This window comes from Dendroctonus ponderosae, unplaced genomic scaffold, assembly GCF_020466585.1.
Source record: "Dendroctonus ponderosae isolate FM_Combo_2020 unplaced genomic scaffold, Dpon_F_20191213v2 Dpon_F_20191213_4, whole genome shotgun sequence".
Taxonomy (NCBI): Eukaryota; Metazoa; Arthropoda; class Insecta; order Coleoptera; family Curculionidae; genus Dendroctonus; species Dendroctonus ponderosae.
Window position 1 is genome coordinate 4,021,265 of NW_026018611.1, and position 11,037 is coordinate 4,032,301.

The 11,037-nt window shown below is 35.7% G+C and overlaps 1 long non-coding RNA gene across 1 annotated transcript in view; it reads left to right on the plus strand.

Moving 5' to 3' along the window:
• The first annotated feature begins 3,137 nt into the window (after window positions 1–3,137).
• LOC125504158 overlaps window positions 3,138–11,037 on the plus strand; it is a 21,153-nt gene continuing 13,253 nt past the window's right edge. The window contains exons 1-2 of the long non-coding RNA XR_007281317.1: window positions 3,138–3,150; window positions 6,400–6,401. This is a non-coding gene — a long non-coding RNA (uncharacterized LOC125504158). The remainder of the gene's footprint in view (window positions 3,151–6,399; window positions 6,402–11,037) is intronic.

Here is an 11,037-nt window from a genome sequence, read left to right on the forward strand (position 1 = left end):
AAAATGTTTTCCTTTTTTTGTAGTCTCCTTATGCTTATACAAGATGATAAGTAGTAAATTGAAGACTTCCCTCGACAGTTTTCTACTTGTCCAAAGCGGCAGAGGTTTGGCGGCACAAAACGCTCCTAACCCATCTGCCTTTTATGAAAAGGTGTCGGTATTATTAATAAATTAAACAAACTATCTGCCTTTCCACCCCACACGATTCAAAGTAACGGAGATGAATGATAAACCGCCTTAAACCATTCAGAGAAAGTTGATGCCAAGATCCGAAAATTCAGACCTTCTATAGGCTACTGCCGCATTTATCGTTCTAAAGTAAACCGAATAGAGTAACGTTATCTCATTCTTACAGAACTATTCTAATGGCAAGATAAGTTGGAGACCGTCGTTCAAATAGATGGCACTAACTATCACATTAATCAACTGGTTGACAGGATCATCTTTCAATATCCGCACAGGGACACAAATCAACCAGCAGCTAACCCGGGGATCTTTGTCATTATCTGCCGATCGGAACCAGCAATTTACATAAAGGACTATAAAAAATTACCTATCTATTATGTTGCCAAGTCATAAAGTAACTGTCGTCGGGCCCGAAAGTTTCCATGTAATAATAGAGCGCCGAAGACAGTAATGAAGTATTTGGGTTGTCGAAGTTATTATTCGCCTAGACAATTTATGAAATGTTTTATTCCTTGAAGACTGCAACAAAAAATCCGCATTCATTTTATTACAAATAAATCGCCAAAGTTTTCCACAGCAAAGATTAAATCAAGGAATCAATTGAAAGAGGAACTTTAGTCGCGTGGTATCCGCATTGTAATCAATCATGCAAACCACTCAAGTAAAGCAAAACAGTAGAACAATTTACCGAAGCGCGCTGCAGCTGAATTATTATTTAATTCTGACCGCACGATCGAGCTCTATGCGCTCTTTCAAACGCCCGCGCCACACTCCGCTTCCCCCTGGTCTTGCTGAAGCAAAGCCGTGATTTAAGCACACATTTCGCTGCATTTAGTCCAGCGCCACCGCACTATTGAGTAGTAGAGTAGTATCGCGTGTTTATTCGTAAAGGTTAAGCAGCTTTCTAACTCAACGTGACCAGATATGATCCTGTGGTCAAACGGCTATTGTGTAGTAAATGTATAAGTAATTATGCAACATATTTTTGCTCTGCAGTAACTTGAACTTTCCCTGTTTGATTTAATTTTCGACTTTTGTTGAAATGTCGAAGAATAATGGTTGCATCCACTTTCCAAATCCATCGTATTCAAATAGTGCAAAACAAGTTCTTTATCCTGGCAGCAAACGTGCTCGAATTTGTCTAAAACACAGCAGGTGTTGTAATATGTTTTAACTGATTGAAAATGTAAATGCTAGAAAACTCGCACGCCACCTGAAACTTTCGCTCTCCATATGCTATGTCTTAAATCTGTTAGTTTAGCAAACTGCCAGAAGTTCTACGACATAATACTGAATGCGAAAAGAAGATAAGCAAATAAATTTTGAAGTGTGCCCGTCCGACCTAAGTAGACCCTTTAGGGCCAAGCAACTTCTATAATAAAACAATATAATCTGATTAAACGGAGATTAGAACCGAAACTTTTTTAATTCAACTTTGTTAAAGAGGCTTTAGAAGCAATTTCAGCGTCCGTTCAGCTGTTTACAAGGCTTTCGTCGGTTGAAGAGAGATAACGTGATTAAGACTGGATATTAAAATTATTATTTTTGATTACCTGATCTATTTTACTCATCTGATATTCATTACAACCACGCAAAAGTAAATGCTCAGAATACAGAGGACTGAGGTTTCGAAGTAATTAAAAATACATACTGGAACTAAGCGGTAGAAGCAAGCAGTGAAAAACAACAGAGAGTAAAACAGTGTATATCCGAAGAATGGCACACCTTGGGATAATGCTATGATTAGATATGCGGATGATATAGTGGTTGTAGCAAACGCAATCCAACGTCTACACCAGTGTACATTCAAGTGTTTTTAAAAATGTTTTCAATGTTTCCGCATGCCTTTCGTATTAGATTAATAGTGAAATGGATAACACCAAGACGTTGTGGCACATCTGAATAACATGATAGCGATTCACAGCCGGTTCCATTATTATGGTTACATAATTATCCCATCGGAAACTCTACATTCGCAGGGTTATGTGGGGGGATGAGGGCCTGATGTATGCTACAAAATAGACGGAGCCTGTTTATTCGTATTCAGCACAGCACGCGTTAATATATTATATCTCTGAAGGGAGTTAAATTGAAGCTATCTAATAAAATACGTGTATTAAGGCAAAGTTCTCCTCTCTTATATAGAGTGATCCCATTCAAGATGGCACACGTAATTTGAATTATTCAAGGGTGCAACTAGTGTGCCACGAAGTTCCGATCGTTGCCCGCTTTTCATGTTGATTTCATCCATTATGTTTTGTAAATTTTTCTCCAATTTTTGTGCAAACATTCACCAGTACATCATTCAGCGGATATCCACTTAAATCCATCGGAAATTTAAATGGAAGGGAAAAACGTTTTCCATGTCAAATTATTTTTTTGGGTGATAGTGTTTGATTGAGTCTACTTTGAAGAATATCTAAGAAAGCATTATCAAGATTAACAACCCAAACAGAAGGTTTAGAGATTTCGAAGTTTTTTCTAAACGGCGTTTAGAGACGCCATAAGAGTCGTACTCAAATAATTTGCAATTAATCAATGTTAGGAGATGAATAGAAAAACAATGCTAAAAACAGACAGAAGAACGCAAGATAAATTTGATCCTAAAACTTTCACGACCACAAATACTCCAAATCTGCATATACATTGACCTCAAAAAAACATTAAAACGCCCCTTTTTCTTCCATAGAGTAATTTCATTGAACAAATGATTTTTACAAATATTTCCTGAAAAACTCCAACTTTAGAGAAAAGTGCCATTGAGAAGTATTCAGGACTTCAAAATTGCATAAAGTTTGTAGCAATCCAGTAAACAACATATTTTTATCCACTTGAGAAAGATTAGAGACTTGAGAATGATTCATAGAATGAAGCGTAAATTCATTCCTCAGTGTGCAAAATTTTATCTATTTCGGGTGGCCGCTTTCCGGGATACTTCGATTATGCAACAGAGGAAAACTCAAGGTTTATTAGACTGATTTAATAAAATCAAAAAATGGTTTGCAGTCAAAAGCTTGCTATTTTAAAAACAGTTTTCAAGATTTTTAAATTGCTTTGTTTATAGAACCGCCATTTTAATAGAGAAAACAGTTTTCTAATCTTTGCTTTGTTACTTCAAACTTTTTCTATATTGAGTTAAAAATAGAACAAATGCCAAATTCCTTGCCTAAAAACTGTTAAGCGCGGCAGCGGACAAATAATTTTTTGAATAAGAAAAATGTCCTACTTTTGGCGGGACTTGAACTGTTGTACTGTTGTTCAAGTCGCGCCGAAAGCAATACATTTTTCTTATTCCAAAAATTATTTGTCCGCTCAAACCGCGAAAAAAAAATGTTTTGTTTAGAATTTTCCGACAACGAAAAACTCTTTGATACATTATTTGTAAACTTGATGCATTTTGACGCCCTAAATGATACTCCGTAGCTAAAAACACAGATTCTCCCAATAAAACGACAGAAGAATAAGATCTAGAAACATAAAAATGTGAAAAAGTTAAACCCGCAAGTGAAAGCGCAACTGAGTTATGGGGGGCCTAAATATATGAAAAGCGTCCTCTTCTACAGTACGTGGAATAACTATTGGCACCCTTCTTTCATATTGATTTCAACGGCAATTTTGGGCTGCCTTGCGAAAGAAAATGCACACAAAACCGTAAAGTTAGATTGAAGCATGATGCCTGGAAGCAGATTATTCAAAATAATGAATACACACGCAAGTTAGTTTTGTCAACAGCAGTTCGAGCACTCAAAACGCAAACTATGCATTCAACGAACCTACAAACACACCGGCACTGCTGAAAACCCACTTAGCAAAACATTTTCGAATGCTTTCCTGCTAAGTTTCCAAAACTTTCGTCGTTAAGGTCTCGTTCACCCTGTAGGCGCATTTGTGGATTACATAATAGAATTAACCCAGAAAGAGCTAAGCTGAATTACACAGCATCCAATGTTTTTGTTCACTTTGCAACATGCCTAGTTTTTCCTCTAGAATGAACTCAACCGCCCTCAGGGTGAAACTGCGTAAAGGCTCTTTTGAGCTGAATAAATACACATTTTCGAATCGAAACCATGTGATAGTAAGTAGATGACTAGATGAGATAATAAGTTAATTTACTAGTTGAAATTGGGGATTATATAAACGGAATTTCCCAATTTAAGTATAAAGTGATAATGAAAATATACACGGCACCTGGAAATGACTGAATTGCACATAATTTTTCCAAAAGCTCAACTCCAGAGACGCATGATCTCACACGGAAGCAACTGAACGACTGACGGGTTGTAAATAAGGGATTAATTTTGCCACCGAAAGTTGGAAAGTCTCTTCAATAAACTTACGTGCTGGGGAGTTTTAAAAAAATATATGAGTATTCCGGGGATACTCCCATGAGCTACCGATTTTTTGAACAGTTTTTGATTAGAGCTCTGGTTGTGGAACGCATTGTAATTTCCCAAATTACTTCTTCAGAGCGAGAATTTGTTTCCACATAACATATAGCTGTGCCGAATTATTAATAAGCAAGTTTCCAGTTTTCTCGTCAGATTAATGACGGACTTGGCATGTACAAGTTTCCGTTCCCGTTTCTTGCGCGAGCCCTTTTCCGAATTATCCTCCGCAAGTTTTACGTGGCGCAAAAATAGATCCGACCTAAATCCTCCAAGTTAATTCAAGTTTTTACTCGGCATTGCCCTTTAATTTTGTTAGGCAACAGATTATTTAGGTAACCCATATGTCATAAACCCTTTTAAGTCCCATGTTAATGATCGGGGCCTCTCTCAAAGTCCCGCACCTCGGGGCGGTGATTATAAATTCCTACCTCACGCGAAAAGTGAAAGGGGCGTAATTTTGTAATTAAAATGACTAATTATCTTTTCAAGAAGTTTCGTTTTTGTATCGGGCGGGTTCGGATTCGGATTAAGATATTGTTTGGACAGGTTGAGTAACGGTGCTGTTCACATTATACATCGGTAATAGACGTTGAACTTAATTTGGTTTCAGTTTGGTGTGAATAACATTGCAAAAAACGAGGTATTTTCCTAAGGAAATTACCTATTCTTTAAGTGGTAGTTGCGATAAGGCGCAAGCGTTTTTGCGAATAACTTAGCAAATTAATCAGGCCATAGTTAATTGACCAAGTGAAATAATTCGTAGTGAATAAATACTTGTGTGCTTTTTTGGGGCCTTAAAGCAAAGCTAAGTTTTTAACTCATTCGAATGGCGAATCAATTTGTCTCTGAATTTCACTTGTTACATTTGCTGTCTTCATCCTGCAGCTCTACATTTTTCCTTTTAGTGCTTCCGCTAGGTTCATTATTTTCTTGTTGCAACCTCTTTCCGAAACCGAAATTTCCATCGCTCATAGTTCGAACATCTGAGCTCATTTTAGTAAAAAAATTTGCGAGTGGAATAATTTGCTCACTATCTATGTTAAAAATTGTGACCTCTGAATGAACATCTGGAGACCATTTAAAGTGAAATCATTAGAATATCGCCATGGTGTGTAAATCCCGCTATAAAAATTTCAATTTCAAAGTCAAATAATTTCCCAGCTAGTCAAATTTTCTATCGGGCGCTGTAAGAAAGGTTTCGACTCGAAGCGAAAAATCAGTGGCTAGAAAATTTCATTAAAACTTTGTAATTTTTATCCCCATCAACGATCACAAATTTCTGCTTGACTGAAAACGGTTCGTTCTGCACTTAAACTGACATCAACGAGTCAAGTCTTGCCTTTTTTATGTCGATGGAAGGCCATCAAGCCAATTTACCGAGTACGCGTTTTATTTGAAACTTTTATCTGCAGCATTAGAGATACGGGAATTACGAAAGGGTGTCGATTTTTTTCCATTCAGACCTCAATATACATTTTACAGTTTATTGCTTCAAACTCGCCCGGTGTCTGTTAACAAATGTTAAAGGTCTTTTACGATTTCCACTGTCTGCATTTTAGCCATTAACATGTCTGAAGATTCAGGCCAGGTTTCACACTTTTGTCTGCAAAAATGTAATGATTTCATTTCATCATCGAGCCCTCGTTGTTTACAAGGGAAAACTTCAAGCTTTCACTACTTCTAGAAACTGCTTGTGTCTGCACATGCTGAAAATTTCGCACAAATGCCATCAACGCCTGATTTTTGGCGACTTGAAAAATATTGCAGTAAAAATGAAAGTTTCCTCTCTAGTGTCCCCGCTATTTAAAAATATTGTAACTTTCAGTCGTGTTCGAGGAGAAACTTCAAACTTTTACCACTTTTATAAAATGCTTCTGTCTGCAGATGCTGAAAATTTCGCGCAAATGCTATTAACTCCTGATTTTTGGCGACTTGAAAAATATTGCACTAAACATAAACATTTCGTCTCCAGTGTCCCCGCTATTTAAAAATGTTGTATCTTCTAATCGTGTACGAGGAGAAACGTCAAACTTTCACCACTTTTTATAACGCTTCTGTCTGCACATGCTGAAAATTTCGCGCAAATGCCATCAACTCCTGATTTTTGGCGACTTGTAAAATATTGGACTAAAATTGAAAGCTTCCTCCCCAGTGTCTCTGCTGTGTAAAAAATTTGTAACTTCCAAACGAGTTCAAGCGAAAACTTCAAACTGTCCCCTGTTTTAGAAAACATTTATATCCGAGCATGATGAAAATTTCCCATAAATCCTTACAAATTCTGAATTTTAGTGGCTTAGTAAATCTTGGACTAGAAATGAGCGTTTCCTCCCAAATGCTCCTGATATTCAAAAATTCATAACTTCCAACCAAATAAATAGGCAAACTTCAAACTTGCACCACGTCTAGACAATACTAGCATCTATACATGGTGAGAATTTCAGAGAAAAGCCGTTAACTGCAGATGTTTGGCGACTTGGTAAGTCTTGGGCTAGAAATAAACACATACACTCAAGTTCTCTCGCTTCTTAAACAATATGTAACTTCCAATCGAATACAAAGGAAAACTTCAAACTTTCACTCCTACTAGAAAGAACTTCAACGGCTTTTTGTGCTGAAAATTTCGTTGAGAAGCCATAAACTCCTAATTTTTGGCGACTTGGTAAATAAAGGACTAGAAATCAACGCTTCTTCCCAAGTGCCTTCGCTGCTCAAAAACTTCCAATTGACCACAACTGGCAACATGAAACTTTCACAACTTCTAGATCACACTTAAGACTGCCTATTCGAAAAATTTCATGTCAATAAATTAAATTTTAATTTTTACGGCCTTGGTAAACGGGCGGTGCCCCCGCTGCTTTAAAAAATTGAATCTTGAAACTTTTACAACTCCTAAACAACCCTTGTGTCTGCCACCAAATGCTGATTTTTGCGAACTTTTGTAAATCTCGGACTAAAAATGGACGTTTATTAGCGGACTTTATTTCAAATCATTTCGCCGGGAAATCATGGCGCTTGAAAGGAGACATTTCTGGACAAAGCTTGTTATTTTCCGGCAACGAAATATCGAACTGGATCAGAAACATGAATAAATCGGAAATGTCTTTCGAAATAATTGGGTCGTAAAAGCAAGAAATTCGATAGGTTTGGTCGGTTAACTGGAGGTCGTCGATTGCAACGCGAAAACTTATTGTTCGATCTGGACTGACCTGGACCTCTTCTGGAATAAACAGGAAGACATTCTCGATAATAGCTTAAATTTGACTTGGCCAGCCAGCGAAAAGCTGATAAACAGGTCTTTTTAATATAATCGTGTTGTAAATGAGATCATTTGTTGTATTAACAAGGAGGAGTTCAAGGGTTCAAAATTGGAGGTGTTGTCTACAGACACAAACAACTTAGATATTTGCAAAAAAAGTATCATAAATTTGAGAAAAAGCTTTTTTATTCTAATCCACAAATGACGGTTTGGTACATTAACATACTTAAATATCGGGTTGCTTATACTGCAGACTGTATTTTGCAGAAGGGCCCAAAAACGCGAAAAAATCATCAGCTTCCAACTATGGCCGCGCAATCCACGTAAAACCCACTTGCTCAATTTTTTAATTCCATCAATCTTCTGCTTAAATCCAAAATGCCCAATGTAGTAAAGATGTATAAGCAACATTAAGTCGAGCTATTTAATATTTACTCCCTGCTTTCGAAATGACAATTTAAAAAATCACCCTCTTTTATTTCCATTATCGAAAGTACGAACACCGATAAGCACAAGAAGGGACGATGTAAATAAGTGTTTGCGCCACTTAGGGTATTAGCGTCTTTAAACTGAACAGTAAAGAGTGTAAAATAAATGTCTAAAATGATCATGCATTTTGAACAAGTTGATTACGGCAATTATTTACTTGTGTGGTAGCCGAAACCTTTTCGCTTTAAATATTGGGTAAAATTGAACGGGGCAGCGACGATGTCGATCAGTTAATGTACTGAAAGTTTAACTTTTGGAAATGTTTAAACCGCATTCATGCTTATTGATTATTGATTAGATTTTAGACAGCAGAAAGTTTCGCATAGATTCGAGAAACCTGGCAGTAAATGTATATAGTGAAAGAATCTAACTACCTTTTATATGCAATAAGATTTTTCTAAATTGGAATAGAATGGAAAAGCTAGCAAATGAAAGTCGCAAAATAAATTGCAGTGAATATCATGGCATGAAGAAGCACGAGTGCATGGGGGCATGGAGTCTTCACTTTGCGGATTTTTATCGCCTTTTTCTACCAAGAATTTCTGTAAAAGTTGTCAACTTATCTGCAATAAAAAATACAAAAATTATTGCAATTTTACTTGAGCTGGAAAAATGATCGATTGATGGATATAGAAACTTTCATTTTTGCTTTCAAACGTCCAAAAGGAGGACTTACTAGGGCTTGTTCTCCAAGAGTCATTTTTATTCTTGTTGTATCAAGCCACGACTTGAGATCAACTTCAATCTCCACACTTTCTATCAATAAAGTATGTTTTCTTCGAGTTTCACTCATATGGACAATTTGAGCAGCTTCTTATTATCTTTACTAATCGGGTTCTTATTGTCTTCTTCTACAACGTCTTTATAAGCGGTTAAAAAAAATGCGTTTGGAAAAATGGTTGATTTATGATGGAAACTTAATTATCCCTTTTGAAAAATCCAAAAGTGGGAAAATCCCTTAGCATTTTTACCACCAAAAGTTATTCTAATTGTTGTCTTATGAAACCATAACTGAAGATCAACTTCAATCACCACAGTCTCTGGTCAATAAAGTATGTTTTCTTCGATTTTCACTTCTATTGCAAATTTAGCAGCTTCTTATTGACTTTACTATTCAGGTTCTTATAGACTTCTTTAGAACTCGTTTATAAGCGGTCGACCTTCGTTCGAAGAAAAATTCAAAAATGAGTGCAAAATTTACGAGCTGGAAAAATGGTCGATTTATGAATGATGCAAATTTAATTTTCGCTTTATTTTCCTGACTGCGTGTAATTGTTATTATATTTTTTCTTTCCTGGTTTCAGTCAAATGTGAAATAAAAATATTTCGAAACGTTATATGAAATAAACGATATGAACATTTTTATTGCACATTTTGACTGAAAGCCAGGAAAGAAAAAATATAATTTAACTTTTGGGATTCAAAAATTTAAAAGTTGGAAAATCGCTCACCTGCGCTTGTTCTCCAAAAGTTCTTTTAATTCTGGTCTTATAAAACCATAACTGGAAATCAACTTCAATCAACACATTTTCTCATTAATTTAGAAGTTCACGTTCATCTTTCTGCCGAGCAGATCTTTTTATTAAATGAACATGATATTCTTATCTTTCCTGGGTATCAGTCAAAGTGTGAAGTAAAAATTTTGAACATCGTTTATTTCATTACGTTTCGGCGAGACAACAGCGCCATCATCAGATTTAAAATTTACACAAACTCATGATTGGTAAAAATCAACGTTTTGAACTGAAAATGTGTTTTGACTAGATGCAAGAACTTAAGACTTGTACCAAAATTCATTCAGGTGAGGAGGAGAAATTTTAATTTTAGGAGAGAGCGGAGTAATGAAAATTATTTGAAGGTACTAAATATTTTTTATATGCAAGTTTTAAATATAGTGCTAAGTGATTGTTTTCCCAAAATCAACGATATCAATAAAAAAATTATAAACACAGATAAATCCTTAAACAATAAATACAACCAAAACGATTTAAAAGCATTCTTTGAACAACAAAAACAACAATACGAAAAAGAGACAAATTTAAGGTTTCAAGAAGGCAAAGACCTAAAAGAACGTTGATTTTTACCATGAGTTTGTGTAAATTTAAAATCTCATGATGGCGCTGTTGTCTCGCCGAAACGTAATGAAATAAACGGTGTTCAAAATTTTTACTTCACACTTTGACTGAAACTCAGGAAAGATAAGAATATCATAACAAATCGACGCAGTCAGGAAAATAAATGAGATTAAATGAAAATGCGGAAGAGTCTAAAAAGCATCGATTTTTTAAAGCTGGTAGGTAAATGGGCAATTTGTATGTATTTTGTTAATCAAGCAGCAACGTTAATCTATTCATAGATAGATAGATAAATATTTATTGGTAATAATTCAAAAAGGATTTTTTATAAATCTAAATAGATATTGATTCCATAATATAATTGTTTTCCATTCCATTCATCCACCAAACCATGTGACTGAAAGATTAAATATTTCACCAAGCTGTACAAAAAAATGATAGAATATTCTGGAGGGTTCCCATCGTTCTTATGGACAAACAATTAGCACCCTGACAAAGGTGACTATAAATTGCCAAAAGCTTGGTAGCTAAAAAAGTTTTTCTTTTTCTTCACCACTGCCCAGACCGAATTTCCAAGAAAATCAACCATCTTGCAATGATATAATTAATGTAGATGAAGAAACTTATTAAAGAATGCGCACAA